This window comes from Euprymna scolopes, chromosome 39 (assembly GCF_053919585.1).
Source record: "Euprymna scolopes isolate OS-2025 chromosome 39, ASM5391958v1, whole genome shotgun sequence".
NCBI lineage: Eukaryota > Metazoa > Mollusca > Cephalopoda > Sepiida > Sepiolidae > Euprymna > Euprymna scolopes.
This window is the reverse complement of record NC_136520.1, coordinates 45,340,934-45,356,523: the sequence shown is the minus strand read 5'-3', so window position 1 is coordinate 45,356,523 and position 15,590 is coordinate 45,340,934. Positions and strand designations below refer to the sequence as shown.

General features: G+C 40.9%; 37 non-coding genes across 37 annotated transcripts; all 37 read left to right on the top strand.

Moving 5' to 3' along the window:
- The first annotated feature begins 351 nt into the window (after positions 1-351).
- On the top strand, positions 352-424 carry Trnaa-ugc (transfer RNA alanine (anticodon UGC)). The gene has a single exon. It is a non-coding gene; the product is annotated as a tRNA-Ala (tRNA).
- Positions 425-636: 212 nt separating this feature from the next.
- Positions 637-709, top strand: Trnaa-ugc (transfer RNA alanine (anticodon UGC)). Its single transcript has one exon. It is a non-coding gene; the product is annotated as a tRNA-Ala (tRNA).
- Positions 710-779: 70 nt separating this feature from the next.
- On the top strand, positions 780-852 carry Trnaa-ugc (transfer RNA alanine (anticodon UGC)). The gene has a single exon. It is a non-coding gene; the product is annotated as a tRNA-Ala (tRNA).
- Positions 853-922: 70 nt separating this feature from the next.
- On the top strand, positions 923-995 carry Trnaa-ugc (transfer RNA alanine (anticodon UGC)). The gene has a single exon. It is a non-coding gene; the product is annotated as a tRNA-Ala (tRNA).
- Positions 996-1,208: 213 nt separating this feature from the next.
- Positions 1,209-1,281, top strand: Trnaa-ugc (transfer RNA alanine (anticodon UGC)). Its single transcript has one exon. It is a non-coding gene; the product is annotated as a tRNA-Ala (tRNA).
- Positions 1,282-1,351: 70 nt separating this feature from the next.
- Trnaa-ugc (transfer RNA alanine (anticodon UGC)) lies at positions 1,352-1,424 on the top strand. The gene has a single exon. It is a non-coding gene; the product is annotated as a tRNA-Ala (tRNA).
- Positions 1,425-1,923: 499 nt separating this feature from the next.
- On the top strand, positions 1,924-1,996 carry Trnaa-ugc (transfer RNA alanine (anticodon UGC)). Its single transcript has one exon. It is a non-coding gene; the product is annotated as a tRNA-Ala (tRNA).
- Positions 1,997-2,352: 356 nt separating this feature from the next.
- Positions 2,353-2,425, top strand: Trnaa-ugc (transfer RNA alanine (anticodon UGC)). Its single transcript has one exon. It is a non-coding gene; the product is annotated as a tRNA-Ala (tRNA).
- A 212-nt stretch (positions 2,426-2,637) lies between these two features.
- Trnaa-ugc (transfer RNA alanine (anticodon UGC)) lies at positions 2,638-2,710 on the top strand. The gene has a single exon. It is a non-coding gene; the product is annotated as a tRNA-Ala (tRNA).
- A 70-nt stretch (positions 2,711-2,780) lies between these two features.
- Positions 2,781-2,853, top strand: Trnaa-ugc (transfer RNA alanine (anticodon UGC)). Its single transcript has one exon. It is a non-coding gene; the product is annotated as a tRNA-Ala (tRNA).
- A 70-nt stretch (positions 2,854-2,923) lies between these two features.
- On the top strand, positions 2,924-2,996 carry Trnaa-ugc (transfer RNA alanine (anticodon UGC)). The gene has a single exon. It is a non-coding gene; the product is annotated as a tRNA-Ala (tRNA).
- Positions 2,997-3,209: 213 nt separating this feature from the next.
- Trnaa-ugc (transfer RNA alanine (anticodon UGC)) lies at positions 3,210-3,282 on the top strand. Its single transcript has one exon. It is a non-coding gene; the product is annotated as a tRNA-Ala (tRNA).
- Positions 3,283-3,781: 499 nt separating this feature from the next.
- On the top strand, positions 3,782-3,854 carry Trnaa-ugc (transfer RNA alanine (anticodon UGC)). Its single transcript has one exon. It is a non-coding gene; the product is annotated as a tRNA-Ala (tRNA).
- Positions 3,855-4,781: 927 nt separating this feature from the next.
- Positions 4,782-4,854, top strand: Trnaa-ugc (transfer RNA alanine (anticodon UGC)). Its single transcript has one exon. It is a non-coding gene; the product is annotated as a tRNA-Ala (tRNA).
- A 70-nt stretch (positions 4,855-4,924) lies between these two features.
- Trnaa-ugc (transfer RNA alanine (anticodon UGC)) lies at positions 4,925-4,997 on the top strand. Its single transcript has one exon. It is a non-coding gene; the product is annotated as a tRNA-Ala (tRNA).
- A 70-nt stretch (positions 4,998-5,067) lies between these two features.
- Positions 5,068-5,140, top strand: Trnaa-ugc (transfer RNA alanine (anticodon UGC)). The gene has a single exon. It is a non-coding gene; the product is annotated as a tRNA-Ala (tRNA).
- A 213-nt stretch (positions 5,141-5,353) lies between these two features.
- On the top strand, positions 5,354-5,426 carry Trnaa-ugc (transfer RNA alanine (anticodon UGC)). The gene has a single exon. It is a non-coding gene; the product is annotated as a tRNA-Ala (tRNA).
- A 213-nt stretch (positions 5,427-5,639) lies between these two features.
- Trnaa-ugc (transfer RNA alanine (anticodon UGC)) lies at positions 5,640-5,712 on the top strand. Its single transcript has one exon. It is a non-coding gene; the product is annotated as a tRNA-Ala (tRNA).
- Positions 5,713-5,782: 70 nt separating this feature from the next.
- On the top strand, positions 5,783-5,855 carry Trnaa-ugc (transfer RNA alanine (anticodon UGC)). Its single transcript has one exon. It is a non-coding gene; the product is annotated as a tRNA-Ala (tRNA).
- A 213-nt stretch (positions 5,856-6,068) lies between these two features.
- Trnaa-ugc (transfer RNA alanine (anticodon UGC)) lies at positions 6,069-6,141 on the top strand. Its single transcript has one exon. It is a non-coding gene; the product is annotated as a tRNA-Ala (tRNA).
- A 70-nt stretch (positions 6,142-6,211) lies between these two features.
- On the top strand, positions 6,212-6,284 carry Trnaa-ugc (transfer RNA alanine (anticodon UGC)). The gene has a single exon. It is a non-coding gene; the product is annotated as a tRNA-Ala (tRNA).
- A 785-nt stretch (positions 6,285-7,069) lies between these two features.
- Positions 7,070-7,142, top strand: Trnaa-ugc (transfer RNA alanine (anticodon UGC)). The gene has a single exon. It is a non-coding gene; the product is annotated as a tRNA-Ala (tRNA).
- Positions 7,143-7,354: 212 nt separating this feature from the next.
- Positions 7,355-7,427, top strand: Trnaa-ugc (transfer RNA alanine (anticodon UGC)). The gene has a single exon. It is a non-coding gene; the product is annotated as a tRNA-Ala (tRNA).
- Positions 7,428-7,641: 214 nt separating this feature from the next.
- Positions 7,642-7,714, top strand: Trnaa-agc (transfer RNA alanine (anticodon AGC)). Its single transcript has one exon. It is a non-coding gene; the product is annotated as a tRNA-Ala (tRNA).
- A 499-nt stretch (positions 7,715-8,213) lies between these two features.
- Trnaa-ugc (transfer RNA alanine (anticodon UGC)) lies at positions 8,214-8,286 on the top strand. The gene has a single exon. It is a non-coding gene; the product is annotated as a tRNA-Ala (tRNA).
- A 1,213-nt stretch (positions 8,287-9,499) lies between these two features.
- Trnaa-ugc (transfer RNA alanine (anticodon UGC)) lies at positions 9,500-9,572 on the top strand. The gene has a single exon. It is a non-coding gene; the product is annotated as a tRNA-Ala (tRNA).
- A 70-nt stretch (positions 9,573-9,642) lies between these two features.
- Positions 9,643-9,715, top strand: Trnaa-ugc (transfer RNA alanine (anticodon UGC)). Its single transcript has one exon. It is a non-coding gene; the product is annotated as a tRNA-Ala (tRNA).
- A 356-nt stretch (positions 9,716-10,071) lies between these two features.
- Positions 10,072-10,144, top strand: Trnaa-ugc (transfer RNA alanine (anticodon UGC)). The gene has a single exon. It is a non-coding gene; the product is annotated as a tRNA-Ala (tRNA).
- A 499-nt stretch (positions 10,145-10,643) lies between these two features.
- Trnaa-ugc (transfer RNA alanine (anticodon UGC)) lies at positions 10,644-10,716 on the top strand. The gene has a single exon. It is a non-coding gene; the product is annotated as a tRNA-Ala (tRNA).
- Positions 10,717-11,929: 1,213 nt separating this feature from the next.
- Positions 11,930-12,002, top strand: Trnaa-ugc (transfer RNA alanine (anticodon UGC)). Its single transcript has one exon. It is a non-coding gene; the product is annotated as a tRNA-Ala (tRNA).
- A 70-nt stretch (positions 12,003-12,072) lies between these two features.
- Trnaa-ugc (transfer RNA alanine (anticodon UGC)) lies at positions 12,073-12,145 on the top strand. Its single transcript has one exon. It is a non-coding gene; the product is annotated as a tRNA-Ala (tRNA).
- Positions 12,146-12,787: 642 nt separating this feature from the next.
- On the top strand, positions 12,788-12,860 carry Trnaa-ugc (transfer RNA alanine (anticodon UGC)). Its single transcript has one exon. It is a non-coding gene; the product is annotated as a tRNA-Ala (tRNA).
- A 1,213-nt stretch (positions 12,861-14,073) lies between these two features.
- On the top strand, positions 14,074-14,146 carry Trnaa-ugc (transfer RNA alanine (anticodon UGC)). The gene has a single exon. It is a non-coding gene; the product is annotated as a tRNA-Ala (tRNA).
- Positions 14,147-14,359: 213 nt separating this feature from the next.
- Trnaa-ugc (transfer RNA alanine (anticodon UGC)) lies at positions 14,360-14,432 on the top strand. The gene has a single exon. It is a non-coding gene; the product is annotated as a tRNA-Ala (tRNA).
- Positions 14,433-14,645: 213 nt separating this feature from the next.
- Trnaa-ugc (transfer RNA alanine (anticodon UGC)) lies at positions 14,646-14,718 on the top strand. The gene has a single exon. It is a non-coding gene; the product is annotated as a tRNA-Ala (tRNA).
- A 70-nt stretch (positions 14,719-14,788) lies between these two features.
- On the top strand, positions 14,789-14,861 carry Trnaa-ugc (transfer RNA alanine (anticodon UGC)). The gene has a single exon. It is a non-coding gene; the product is annotated as a tRNA-Ala (tRNA).
- Positions 14,862-15,217: 356 nt separating this feature from the next.
- Trnaa-ugc (transfer RNA alanine (anticodon UGC)) lies at positions 15,218-15,290 on the top strand. Its single transcript has one exon. It is a non-coding gene; the product is annotated as a tRNA-Ala (tRNA).
- Positions 15,291-15,590: the final 300 nt, after the last annotated feature.

The following is a 15,590-nucleotide window of genomic DNA, read 5'->3' as shown; positions in this document are numbered from 1 at the left end:
CATTTTAATTGAAAATGTGAGTATAGATTTTTTGTACATTAAATGTTCTAAATGAAGTGGAACATAGGGAATACGCTCAATTGGTAGAGCGCTCGCTTTGCATGCGAGAGGTACCGGGATCGATGCCCGGATTCTCCAACATTCCTTTTCATAGAAAATGTGAGTATAGATTTTTTGTACATTAAATGTTCTAAATGAAGTGGAACATGGGGAATTAGCTCAATTGGTAGAGCGCTCGCTTTTAATGCGAGAGGTACCGGGATCGATGCCCGGATTCTCCAACATTCCTTTTCATAGAAAATGTGAGTATAGATTTTTTGTACATTAAATGTTGTAGATGAAGTGGAACATGGGGAAATAGCTCAATTGGTAGAGCGCTCGCTTTGCATGCGAGAGGTACCGGGATCGATTCCCGGATTCTCCAACATTCCTTGTCATAGAAAATGTGAGTATAGATTTTTTGTACATTAAATGTTCTAAATGAAGTGGAATATGGGGAGTAACCTCAATTGGTAGAGCGCTCGCTTTGCATGAGAGAGGTACCGGCTCGATTCCCGGATTCGCCAACCTTCCTTTTCATAGAAAATATGAGTATAGATTTTTTGTACATTAAATGTTCTAAATGAGGTGGAACATGGGGAATTAGCTCAATTGGTACAGCGCTCGCCTTGCATGCGAGAGGTACCGGGATCGATGCCCGGATTCTCCAACATTCCTTTTAATAGAAAATGTGAGTATAGATTTTTTGTACATTAAATGTTCTAAATGAAGTGGAACATGGGGAATTAGCTCAATTGGTAGAGCGCTCGCTTTGCATGCGAGAGGTACCGGGATTGATGCCCGGATTCTCCAACATTACTTGTAATAGAAAATGTGAGTATAGATTGTTTGTACATTAAATGTTCTAAATGAAGTGGAACATGGGGAATTAGCTCAATTGGTAGAGCGCTCGCTTTGCATGCGAGAGGTACCGGGATCGATGCCCGGATTCTCCAACATTCCTTTTCATAGAAAATGTGAGTATAGATTGTTTGTACATTAAATGTTCTAAATGAAGTGGAACATGGGGAATTAGCTCAATTGGTAGAGCGCTCGCTTTGCATGCGAGAGGTACCGGGATCGATGCCCCGATTCTCAAACATTCCTTTTCATAGAACATGTGAGTATAGATTGTTTGTACATTAAATGTTCTAAATGAAGTGGAACATGGGGAATTAGCTCAATTGGTAGAGCGCTCGCTTTGCATGCGAGAGGTACCGGGATCGATGCCCGGATTCTCCCACATTCCTTTTAATAGAAAATGTGAGTATAAATTTTTTGTACTTTAAATTGTCTACGTGAAGTTGAACATGGGGAATTAGCTCAATTGGTAGAGCGCTCGCTTTGCATGCGAGAGGTACCGGGATCGATGCCCGGATTCTCCAACATTCCTTTTAATAGAAAATGTGAGTATAGATTTTTTGTACATTAAATGTTCTAAGTGCACCGGAACATGGGGAATAAGCTCAGTTGGTAGAGCGCTCGCTTTGCATGCGAGAGGTACCGGGATCGATGCCCGGATTCGCCAACATTCCTTTTAAAAGAAGATGTGAGTATAGATTTTTTGTACATTAAATGTTCTAAATGAAGTGGAACATGGGGAATTAGCTAAATTGGTAGAGCGCTCGCTTTTCATGCGAGAGGTACCGGGATCGATGCCCCGATTCTCCAACGTTCCTTTTCATAGAAAATGTGAGTATAGATTTTGTGTACATTAAATGTTCTAAATGAAGTGGAACATGGGGAATTAGCTAAATTGGTAGAGCGCTCGCTTTGCGTGCGAGAGGTACAAGGATCGATGCCCGGATTCTCCAACATTCCTTTTAATAGAAAATGTAAGTATAGATTTTTTGTACATTAAATGGTCTACATGAATTTGAACATGGGGAATTAGCTCAATTGGCAGAGCGCTCGCTTTGCATGCGAGAGGTACCGGGATCGATGCCCGGATTCTCCAACATTCATTTTAATTGAAAATGTGAGTATAGATTTTTTGTACATTAAATGTTCTAAATGAAGTGGAACATAGGGAATACGCTCAATTGGTAGAGCGCTCGCTTTGCATGCGAGAGGTACCGGGATCGATGCCCGGATTCTCCAACATTCCTTTTCATAGAAAATGTGAGTATAGATTTTTTGTACATTAAATGTTCTAAATGAAGTGGAACATGGGGAATTAGCTCAATTGGTAGAGCGCTCGCTTTTAATGCGAGAGGTACCGGGATCGATGCCCGGATTCTCCAACGTTCCTTTTCATAGAAAATGTGAGTATAGATTTTTTGTACATTAAATGTTGTAGATGAAGTGGAACATGGGGAAATAGCTCAATTGGTAGAGCGCTCGCTTTGCATGCGAGAGGTACCGGGATCGATTCCCGGATTCTCCAACATTCCTTGTCATAGAAAATGTGAGTATAGATTTTTTGTACATTAAATGTTCTAAATGAAGTGGAACATGGGGAGTAACCTCAATTGGTAGAGCGCTCGCTTTGCATGAGAGAGGTACCGGGTCGATTCCCGGATTCGCCAACCTTCCTTTTCATAGAAAATATGAGTATAGATTTTTTGTACATTAAATGTTCTAAATGAAGTGGAACAAGGGGAATTAGCTCAATTGGTAGAGCGCTCGCCTTGCATGCGAGAGGTACCGGGATCGATGCCCGGATTCTCCAACATTCCTTTTAATAGACAATGTGAGTATAGATTTTTTGTACATTAAATGTTCTAAATGAAGTGGAACATGGGGAATTAGCTCAATTGGTAGAGCGCTCGCTTTGCATGCGAGAGGTACCGGGATCGATGCCCGGATTCTCCAACATTCCTTGTAATAGAAAATGTGAGTATAGATTGTTTGTACATTAAATGTTCTAAATGAAGTGGAACATAGGGAATTAGCTCAATTGGTAGAGCGCTCGCTTTGCATGCGAGAGGTACCGGGATCGATGCCCGGATTCTCCAACATTCCTTTTCATAGAAAATGTGAGTATAGATTGTTTGTACATTAAATGTTCTAAATGAAGTGGAACATGGGGAATTAGCTCAATTGGTAGAGCGCTCGCTTTGCATGCGAGAGGTACCGGGATCGATGCCCCGATTCTCCAACATTCCTTTTCATAGAACATGTGAGTATGGATTGTTTGTACATTAAATGTTCTAAATGAAGTGGAACATGGGGAATTAGCTCAATTGGTAGAGCGCTCGCTTTGCATGCGAGAGGTACCGGGATCGATGCCCGGATTCTCCCACATTCCTTTTAATAGAAAATGTGAGTATAAATTTTTTGTACATTAAATTGTCTACGTGAAGTTGAACATGGGGAATTAGCTCAATTGGTAGAGCGCTCGCTTTGCATGCGATAGGTACCGGGATCGATGCCCGGATTCTCCAACATTCATTTTAATAGAAAATGTGAGTATAGATTTTTTGTACATTAAATGTTCTAAATGAAGTGGAACATAGGGAATTAGCTCAAATGGTAGAGCGCTCGCTTTGCATGCGAGAGGTACCGGGATCGATGCCCGGATTCTCCAACATTCCTTTTCATAGAAAATGTGAGTATAGATTTTTTGTACATTAAATGTTCTAAATGAAGTGGAACATGGGGAATTAGCTCAATTGGAAGAGAGCTCGCTTTGCAAGCGAGAGGTACCGGGATCGATGCCCAGATTCTCCAACATTCCTTTTCATAGAAAATGTGAGTATAGATTTTTTGTACATTAAATGTTCTAAATGAAGTGGAACATGGGGAATTAGCTCAATTGGTAGAGCGCTCGCCTTGCATGCGAGAGGTACCGGGATCGATGCCCGGATTCTCCCACATTCCTTTTAATAGAAAATGTGAGTATAGATTTTTTGTACATTAAATGTTCTAAGTGCACCGGAACATGGGGAATTAGGTCAATTGGTAGAGCGCTCGCTTTGCATGCGAGAGGTACCGGGATCGATGCCCGGATTCTCCAACATTCCTTTTAAAAGAAGATGTGAGTATAGATTTTTTGTACATTAAATGTTCTAAATGAAGTGGAACAATGGGAATTAGCTCAATTGGTAGAGCGCTCGCTTTGCATGCGAGAGGTACCGGGATCGATGCCCCGATTCTCAAACGTTCCTTTTCATAGAAAATGTGAGTATAGATTTTTTGTACATTAAATGTTCTAAATGAAGTGGAACATGGGGAATTAGCTAAATTGGTAGAGCGCTCGCTTTGCGTGCGAGAGGTACAAGGATCGATGCCCGGATTCTCCAACATTCCTTTTAATAGAAAATGTAAGTATAGATTTTTTGTACATTAAATGGTCTACATGAATTTGAACATGGGGAATTAGCTCAATTGGCAGAGCGCTCATTTGCATGCGAGAGGTACCGGGATCGATGCCCGGATTCTCAAACATTCATTTTAATTGAAAATGTGAGTATAGATTTTTTGTACATTAAATGTTCTAAATGAAGTGGAACATAGGGAATACGCTCAATTGGTAGATCGCTCGCTTTGCATGCGAGAGGTACCGGGATCGATGCCCGGATTCTCCAACATTCCTTTTCATAGAAAATGTGAGTATAGATTTTTTGTACATTAAATGTTCTAAATGAAGTGGAACATGGGGAATTAGCTCAATTGGTAGAGCGCTCGCTGTTAATGCGAGAGGTACCGGGATCGATGCCCGAGTTCTCCAACATTCCTTTTCATAGAAAATGTGAGTATAGATTTTTTGTACATTAAATGTTGTAGATGAAGTGGAACATGGGGAATTAGCTCAATTGGTAGAGCGCTCGCTTTGCATGCGAGAGGTACCGGGATCGATTCCCGGATTCTCCAACATTCCTTCTCATAGAAAATGTGAGTATAGATTTTTTGTACATTAAATGTTCTAAATGAAGTGGAACATGGGGAATTAGCTCAATTGGTAGAGCGCTCGCCTTGCATGCGAGAGGTACCGGGATCGATGCCCGGATTCTCCAACATTCCTTTTAATAGAAAATGTGAGTATAGATTTTTTGTACATTAAATGTTCTAAATGAAGTGGAACATGGGGAATTAGCTCAATTGGTAGAGCGCTCGCTTTGCATGCGAGAGGTTCCGGGATCGATGCCCGGATTCTCCAACATTCCTTGTAATAGAAAATGTGAGTATAGATTGTTTGTACATTAAATGTTCTAAATGAAGTGGAACATGGGGAATTAGCTCAATTGGTAGAGCGCTCGCTTTGCATTCGAGATGTACTTTGATCGATGCCCGGATTCTCCAACATTCGTTTTCATAGAAAATGTGAGTATAGATTTTTTGTACATTAAATGTTCTAAATGAAGTGGAACATGGGGAATTAGCTCAGTTGGTAGAGCGCTCGCTTTGCATGCGAGAGGTACCGGGATCGATGCCCGGATTCTCCAACATTCCTTTTCATAGAAAATGTGAGTATAGATTTTTTGTACATTAAATGTTCTAAATCAAGTGGAACATTGGGAATTAGCTCAATTGGTAGATCGCTGGCTTTGCATGCGAAAGATACCGGGATCGATGCCCGGATTCTCCAACATTCCTTTTCATAGAGAATGTGAGTATAGATTGTTTGTACATTAAATGTTCGAAATGAAGTGGAACATGGGGAATTAGCTCAATTGGTAGAGCGCTCGCTTTGCATGCGAGAGGTACCGGGATCGATGCCCGGATTCTCCAACATTCATTTTAATAGAAAATGTGAGTATAGATTTTTTGTACATTAAATGTTCTAAATGAAGTGGAACATAGGGAATTAGCTCAATTGGTAGAGCGCTCGCTTTGCATGCGAGAGGTACCGGGATCGATGCCCGGATTCTCCAACATTCCTTTTCATAGAAAATGTGAGTATAGATTTTTTGTACATTAAATGTTCTAAATGAAGTGGAACATGGGGAATTAGCTCAATTGGAAGAGAGCTCGCTTTGCATGCGAGAGGTACCGGGATCGATGCCCAGATTCTCCAACATTCCTTTTCATAGAAAATGTGAGTATAGATTTTTTGTACATTAAATGTTCTAAATGAAGTGGAACATGGGGAATTAGCACAATTGGTAGAGCGCTCGCCTTGCATGCGAGAGGTACCGGGATCGATGCCCGGATTCTCCAACATTCCTTTTGATAGAAAATGTGAGTATAGATTTTTTGTACATTAAATGTTCTAAGTGCACCGGAACATGGGGAATTAGCTCAGTTGGTAGAGCGCTCGCTTTGCATGCGAGAGGTACCGGGATCGATGCCCGGATTCGCCAACATTCCTTTTAAAAGAAGATGTGAGTATAGATTTTTTGTACATTAAATGTTCTAAATGAAGTGGAACATGGGGAATTAGCTCAATTGGTAGAGCGCTCGCTTTGCATGCGAGAGGTACCGGGATCGATGCCCCGATTCTCCAACGTTCCTTTTCATAGAAAATGTGAGTATAGATTTTTTGTACATTAAATGTTCTAAATGAAGTGGAACATGGGGAATTAGCTAAATTGGTAGAGCGCTCGCTTTGCGTGCGAGAGGTACAAGGATCGATGCCCGGATTCTCCAACATTCCTTTTAATAGAAAATGTAAGTATAGATTTTTTGTACATTAAATGGTCTACATGAATTTGAACATGGGGAATTAGCTCAATTGGCTAAGCGCTCGCTTTCCATGCGAGAGGTACCTGGATCGATGCCCGGATTCTCCAACATTAATTTTAATTGAAAATGTGAGTATAGATTTTTTGTACATTAAATGTTCTAAATGAAGTGGAACATAGGGAATACGCTAAATTGGTAGAGCGCTCGCTTTGCATGCGAGAGGTACCGGGATCGATGCCCGGATTCTCCAACATTCCTTTTCATAGAAAATGTGAGTATAGATTTTTTGTACATTAAATGTTCTAAATGAAGTGGAACATGGGGAATTAGCTCAATTGGTAGAGCGCTCGCTTTTAATGCGAGAGGTACCGGGATCGATGCCCGGATTCTCCAACATTCCTTTTCATAGAAAATGTGAGTATAGATTTTTTGTACATTAAATGTTGTAGATGAAGTGGAACATGGGGAAATAGCTCAATTGGTAGAGCGCTCGCTTTGCATGCGAGAGGTACCGGGATCGATTCCCGGATTCTCCAACATTCCTTGTCATAGAAAATGTGAGTATAGATTTTTTGTACATTAAATGTTCTAAATGAAGTGGAACATGGGGAGTAACCTCAATTGGTAGAGCGCTCGCTTTGCATGAGAGAGGTACCGGGTCGATTCCCGGATTCGCCAACCTTCCTTTTCATAGAAAATATGAGTATAGATTTTTTGTACATTAAATGTTCTAAATGAAGTGGAACACGGAGAATTGGCTCAATTGGTAGAGCGCTCGCTTTGCATGCGAGAGGTACCGGGATCGATGCCCGGATTCTCCCACACTCCTTTTCATAGAAAATGTGAGTATAGATTTTTTGTACCTTAAATTGTTCTAAATGAAGTGGAACATGAGGAATTAGCTCAATTGGTAGAGCGCTCGCTTTGCATGCGAGAAGTACCGGGATCGATGCCCGGATTCTCCAACATTCCTTTTAATAGAAAATGTGAGTATAGATTTTTTGTACATTAAATGTTCTAAATGAAGTGGAACATGGGGAATTAGCTCAATTGGTAGAGTTCTCGCTGAGCATGCGAGAGGTCCCGGGATCGATTCCCGGATTCTCCAACATTCCTTTTAATAGAAAATGTGAGTATAGATGTTGTGTACATTAAATGGTCTACGTGAAGTTGAACATGGGGAATTAGCTCCATTGGAAGAGCGCTCGCTTTGCATGCGATAAGTACCCGGATCGATGCCTTGATTCTCCAACATTCCTTTTAATAGAAAATGTGAGTTTAGATTTTTTGTACATTAAATGTTCCAAATGGAGTGGAACATGGGGAATTAGGTCAATTGGTAGAGCGCTCGCTTTGCATGCGAGAGGTACCGGGACTGATGCCCGGATTCACCAACATTCCTTTTCATAGAAAATGCGAGTATAGATTTTTTGTACATTAAATGTTCTAAATGAAGTGAAACATGGGGAATTAGCTTAATTGGTAGAGCGCTCGCTTTGCATGCGAGAGGTACCGGGATCGATGCCCGGCTTCTCCAACATTCCTTTTAATAGAAAATGTGAGTATAGATTTTTTGTACATTAAATGTTCTAAATGAAGTGGAACATGGGGAATTAGCTCAATTGGTAGAGCGCTCGCTTTGCATGCGAGAGGTACCGGGATCGATGCCCGGATTCTCCAACATTCCTTTTCATAGAAAATGTGAGTATAGATTTTGTGTACATTAAATGTTCTAAATGAAGTGGAACATGGGGAATTAGCTCAATTGGTAGAGCGCTCGCTTTGCATGCGAGAGGTACCGGAATCGATGCCACGATGCTCCAACATTCCTTTTCATGGAAAATGTAAGTATAGATTTTTTGTACATTAAATGTTCTAAGTGCACTGGAATATGGGGAATTAGCTCAATTGGTAGAGCGCTTGCTTTGCATGCGAGAGGTACCGGGATCGATGCCCGGATTCTCAAACATTCCTTTTTATAGAAAATGTGAGTATAGATTTTTTGTACATTACATGTTCTAAATGAAGTGGAACATGGGGAATTAGCTCAATTGGTAGTGCGCTCGCTTTGCATGCGAGAGGTACCGGGATCGATGCCATGATTCTCCAACATTCCTTTTAATAGAAAATGTGAGTATAGATTTTTTGTACATTAAATGTTCTAAAGGAAGTGGATCATGGGGAATTAGCCCAATTGGTAGAGCGCTCGCTTTGCATGACAGAGGAACCGGGATCGATGCCCGGAGTCTCCAACAATCCTTTTAATAGAAAATGTGAGTAGAGATTTTTTGTACATTAAATGTTCTAAATGAAGTGGAACACGGAGAATTAGCTCATTTGGTAGAGCGCTCGCTTTGCATGCGAGAGGTACGGGATCGATGCCCGGATTCTCGAACATTCCTTTAAATAGAAAATGTGAGTATAGAGTTTTTATACATTAAATGTTCTAACTGAAGTTGAACATGGGGAATTAGCTCAATTGGTAGAGCGCTCGGTTTGACTGCGAGAGGTACCGGGATCGATGCCCGGATTCTCCAACATTCCTTTTTATAGAAAATGTGAGTATAGATTTTTTGTACATTAAATGGTCTAAATAACGTGGAACTTGGGGAATCAGCTCAATTGGTAGATCGCTGGCTTTGCATGCGAAAGATACCGGGATCGATGCCCGGATTCTCCAACATTCCTTTTCATAGAGAATGTGAGTATAGATTTTTTGTACATTAAATGTTCTAAATGAAGTGGAACATGGGGAATTAGCTCCATTGGTAGAGCGCTCGCTTTGCATGCGAGAGGTACCGGGATCGATGCCCGGATTCTCCAACATTCCTTTTCATAGAAAATGTGAGTATAGATTTTTTGTACAGTAAATGTTCTAAATGAAGTGGAACATGGGGAATTAGCTTAATTGGTAGAGCGCTCGCTTTGCATGCGAGAGGTACCGGGATCGATGCCCGGATTCTCCAACATTCCTTTTCATAGAAAATGTGAGTATAGATTTTTTGTACATTAAATGTTCTAAATGAAGTGGAACATGGGGAATTAGCTCAATTGGTAGAGTGCTCGCTTTGCATGCGAAAGGTACCGGGATCGATGCCCGGATTCTCCAACATTCCTTTTCATAGAAAATGTGAGTATAGATTTTGTGTACATTAAATGTTCTAAATGAAGTGAAACATGGGGAATTAGCTCAATTGGTAGAGCGCTCGCTTTGCATGCGAGAGGTACCGGAATCGATGCCACGATGCTCCAACATTCCTTTTCACAGAAAATGTAAGTATAGATTTTTTGTACATTAAATGTTCTAAGTGCACTGGAATATGGGGAATTAGCTCAATTGGTAGAGCGCTTGCTATGCATGCGAGAGGTACCGGGATCGATGCCCGGATTCTCCAACATTCCTTTTTATAGAAAATGTGAGTATAGATTTTTTGTACATTACATGTTCTAAATGAAGTGGAACATGGGGAATTAGCTTAATTGGTAGAGCGCTCGATTTGCATGCGAGAGGTACCGGGATCGATTCCCGGATTCTCCAACATTCCTTTTAATAGAAAATGTGAGTATAGATGTTGTGTACATTAAATGGTCTACGTGAAGTTGAACATGGGGAATTAGCTCCATTGGAAGAGCGCTCGCTTTGCATGCGATAAGTACCCGGATCGATGCCTTGATTCTCCAACATTCCTTTTAATAGAAAATGTGAGTTTAGATTTTTTGTACATTAAATGTTCCAAATGGAGTGGAACATGGGGAATTAGGTCAATTGGTAGAGCGCTCGCTTTGCATGCGAGAGGTACCGGGACTGATGCCCGGATTCACCAACATTCCTTTTCATAGAAAATGCGAGTATAGATTTTTTGTACATTAAATGTTCTAAATGAAGTGAAACATGGGGAATTAGCTTAATTGGTAGAGCGCTCGCTTTGCATGCGAGAGGTACCGGGATCGATGCCCGGCTTCTCCAACATTCCTTTTAATAGAAAATGTGAGTATAGATTTTTTGTACATTAAATGTTCTAAATGAAGTGGAACATGGGGAATTAGCTCAATTGGTAGAGCGCTCGCTTTGCATGCGAGAGGTACCGGGATCGATGCCCGGATTCTCCAACATTCCTTTTCATAGAAAATGTGAGTATAGATTTTGTGTACATTAAATGTTCTAAATGAAGTGGAACATGGGGAATTAGCTCAATTGGTAGAGCGCTCGCTTTGCATGCGAGAGGTACCGGAATCGATGCCACGATGCTCCAACATTCCTTTTCATGGAAAATGTAAGTATAGATTTTTTGTACATTAAATGTTCTAAGTGCACTGGAATATGGGGAATTAGCTCAATTGGTAGAGCGCTTGCTTTGCATGCGAGAGGTACCGGGATCGATGCCCGGATTCTCAAACATTCCTTTTTATAGAAAATGTGAGTATAGATTTTTTGTACATTACATGTTCTAAATGAAGTGGAACATGGGGAATTAGCTCAATTGGTAGTGCGCTCGCTTTGCATGCGAGAGGTACCGGGATCGATGCCATGATTCTCCAACATTCCTTTTAATAGAAAATGTGAGTATAGATTTTTTGTACATTAAATGTTCTAAAGGAAGTGGATCATGGGGAATTAGCCCAATTGGTAGAGCGCTCGCTTTGCATGACAGAGGAACCGGGATCGATGCCCGGAGTCTCCAACAATCCTTTTAATAGAAAATGTGAGTAGAGATTTTTTGTACATTAAATGTTCTAAATGAAGTGGAACACGGAGAATTAGCTCATTTGGTAGAGCGCTCGCTTTGCATGCGAGAGGTACGGGATCGATGCCCGGATTCTCGAACATTCCTTTAAATAGAAAATGTGAGTATAGAGTTTTTATACATTAAATGTTCTAACTGAAGTTGAACATGGGGAATTAGCTCAATTGGTAGAGCGCTCGGTTTGACTGCGAGAGGTACCGGGATCGATGCCCGGATTCTCCAACATTCCTTTTTATAGAAAATGTGAGTATAGATTTTTTGTACATTAAATGGTCTAAATAACGTGGAACTTGGGGAATCAGCTCAATTGGTAGATCGCTGGCTTTGCATGCGAAAGATACCGGGATCGATGCCCGGATTCTCCAACATTCCTTTTCATAGAGAATGTGAGTATAGATTTTTTGTACATTAAATGTTCTAAATGAAGTGGAACATGGGGAATTAGCTCCATTGGTAGAGCGCTCGCTTTGCATGCGAGAGGTACCGGGATCGATGCCCGGATTCTCCAACATTCCTTTTCATAGAAAATGTGAGTATAGATTTTTTGTACAGTAAATGTTCTAAATGAAGTGGAACATGGGGAATTAGCTTAATTGGTAGAGCGCTCGCTTTGCATGCGAGAGGTACCGGGATCGATGCCCGGATTCTCCAACATTCCTTTTCATAGAAAATGTGAGTATAGATTTTTTGTACATTAAATGTTCTAAATGAAGTGGAACATGGGGAATTAGCTCAATTGGTAGAGTGCTCGCTTTGCATGCGAAAGGTACCGGGATCGATGCCCGGATTCTCCAACATTCCTTTTCATAGAAAATGTGAGTATAGATTTTGTGTACATTAAATGTTCTAAATGAAGTGAAACATGGGGAATTAGCTCAATTGGTAGAGCGCTCGCTTTGCATGCGAGAGGTACCGGAATCGATGCCACGATGCTCCAACATTCCTTTTCACAGAAAATGTAAGTATAGATTTTTTGTACATTAAATGTTCTAAGTGCACTGGAATATGGGGAATTAGCTCAATTGGTAGAGCGCTTGCTATGCATGCGAGAGGTACCGGGATCGATGCCCGGATTCTCCAACATTCCTTTTTATAGAAAATGTGAGTATAGATTTTTTGTACATTACATGTTCTAAATGAAGTGGAACATGGGGAATTAGCTTAATTGGTAGAGCGCTCGATTTGCATGCGAGAGGTACCGGGATCGATGCCCGGATTCTCCAACATTCCTTTTAATAGAAAATGTGAGTACAGATTTTTTGTACATTAAATGTTCTAAAGGAAGTGGATCATGGGGAATTAGCCCAATTGGTAGAGCGCTCACTTAGCATGCGAGAGGTACCGGGATCGATGCCCGGAGTCTCCAACATTCCTTTTAATAGAAAATGTGAGTATAGAATTTTTGTACATTAAATGTTCTAAATGAAGTGGAACACGGAGAATTAGCTCAATTGGTAGAGCGCTCGCTTTGCATGCGAGAGGTACCGGGATCGATGCCCGGATTCTCCAACATTCCTTTTAAAAGAAAATGTTAGTATATATTTTTTGTACATTAAATGGTCTACGTAAAGTGGAACATGGGGAATTAACTCAATTGGTAGAGCGCTTCCTTTGCATGCGAGAGGTACCGGGATCGATGCCCGGATTCTCAAACATTCCTTTTAAAAGAACATGTTAGTATAGATTTGTTGTACATTAAATGTTCTAAATGAAGTGGAACATGGGGAATTAGCTCAATTGGCAGAGCGCTCGCTTTGCATGCGAGAGGTACGGGATCCATGCCCGGATTCTCCAACATTCCTTTTTATAGAAAATGTGAGTATAGATTTTTTATACATTAAATGTTCTAACTGAAATTGAACATGGGGAATTAGCTCAATTGGTAGAGCGCTCGCTTTGCATGCGAGAGGTACCGGGATCGATGCCGGGATTCTCCAACATTTCTTTTAATTGAAAATGTGAGTATAGATTTTTTGTACATAAAATGGTCTTCATGCAGTGGAACATGGGGAATTAGCTCAATTTGTAGAGCGCTCGGTTTGCATGCGAGAGGTACCGGGATCGATGCCCGGATTCTCCAACATTCCTTTTCATAGAAAATGTGAGTACAGATTTTTTGTACATTAAATGGTCTAAATAACGTGGAACTTGGGGAATCAGCTCAATTGGTAGATCGCTGGCTTTGCATGCGAAAGATACCGGGATCGATGCCCGGATTCTCCAACATTCCTTTTCATAGAGAATGTGAGTATAGATTTTTTGTACATTAAATGTTCTAAATGAAGTGGAACATGGGGAATTAGCTCCATTGGTAGAGTTCTCGCTGAGCATGCGAGAGGTACCGGGATCGATGCCAGGATTCTCCAACGTTCCTTTTCATAGAAAATGTGAGTATAGATTGTTTTTACATTAAATGTTCTAAATGAATTGGAACATGGGGAATTAGCGCAATTGGTAGAGCTCTCGCTTTGCATGCGAGAGATACCGGGATCGATGCCCGGATTCTCCAACATTCCTTTTCATAGAAAATGTGAGTATAGATTGTTTGTACATTAAATGTTCTAAATGAAGTGGAACATGGGGAATTAGCTCAATTGGTAGAGCGCTCGCTTTGCATGCGAGAGGTACCGGGATCGATGCCGCGATTCTCCAACATTCCTTTTAATAGAAAATGTGAGTATAGATTATTTGTACATTAAATGTTCTAAATGAAGTGGAACATGGGGAATTAGCTCAATTGGTAGAGCGCTCGCTTTGCATGCGAGAGGTACCGGGATCGATGCCCGGATTCTCCAACATTCATTTTAATAGAAAATGTGAGTATAGATTTTTTGTACAGTAAATATTCTAAATGCAGTGGAACATGGGGAATTAGCTTAATTGGTAGAGCGCTCGCTTTGCATACGAGAGGTACCGGGATCGATGCCCGGATTCTCCAACATTCCTTTTCATAGAAAATGTGAGTATAGATTTTTTGTACATTAAATGTTCTAAATGAAGTGGAACATGGGTAATTAGCTCAATTGGTAGAGCGCTCGCTTTGCATGCGAGAGGTACCGGGATCGATACCCGGATTCTCCAAAATTCCTTTTCCTAGAAAATGTGAGTATAGATTTTGTGTACATTAAATGTTCTAAATGAAGTGAAACATGGGGAATTAGCTCAATTGGTAGAGCGCTCGCTTTGCATGCGAGAGGTACCGGAATCGATGCCACGATGCTCCAACATTCCTTTTCACAGAAAAAGTAAGTATAGATTTTTTGTACATTAAATGTTCTAAGTGCAGTGGAATATGGGGAATTAGCTCAATTGGTAGAGCGCTTGCTTTGCATGCGAGAGGTACCGGGATCGATGCCCGGATTCTCCAACATTCCTTTTTATAGAAAATGTGAGTATAGATTTTTTGTACATTACATGTTCCATATGAAGTGGAACATGGGGAATTAGCTCAATTGGTAGAGCGCTCGCTTTGCATGCGAGAGGTACCGGGATCGATACCCGGATTCTCCAACATTCCTTTTCATAGAAAATATGAGTATAGATTTTTTGTACATTAAATGTTCTTAATGAAGTGGAGCATGGGGAATTAGCCCAATTGGTAGAGCGCTCGCTTTGTATGCGAGAGGTACCGGGATCGTTGCCCGGATTCTCCAACATTCCTTTTCATAGAAAATGTGAGTATAGATTTTTTGTACATTAAATGGTCTACGTGAAGTGGAACATGGGGAATTCACTCAATTGGTAGAGCGCTCGCTTTGCATACGAGAGGTACCGGGATCGATGCCCGGATTCTCAAACATTCCTTTTAAAAGAACATGTGAGTATAGATTTGTTGTACATTAAATGTTCTAAATGAAGTTGAACATGGGGAATTAGCTCAATTGGTAGAGCGCTCGCTTTGCACGCGAGAGGTACCGGGATCGATGCCCGGATTCTCCAACATTCATTTTAATTGAAAATGTGAGTATAGATTTTTTGTACATAAAATGGTTTTCATGCAGTGGAACATGGGGAATAAGCTCAATTGGTAGAGCGCTCGCTTTGCAAGCGAGAGGTACTGGCATCGATGCCCGGATTCTCCAACATTCCTTTTAATAGAAAATATGAGTATAGATTTTGTGTACATTAAATGTTCTAAATGAAGTGGCACATGGGGAATTAGCGCAATAGGTAGAACGCTCGCTTTGCGTGCGAGAGGTACCGGGATCGATGCCCGAATTCTCCAACATTCCTTTTCAT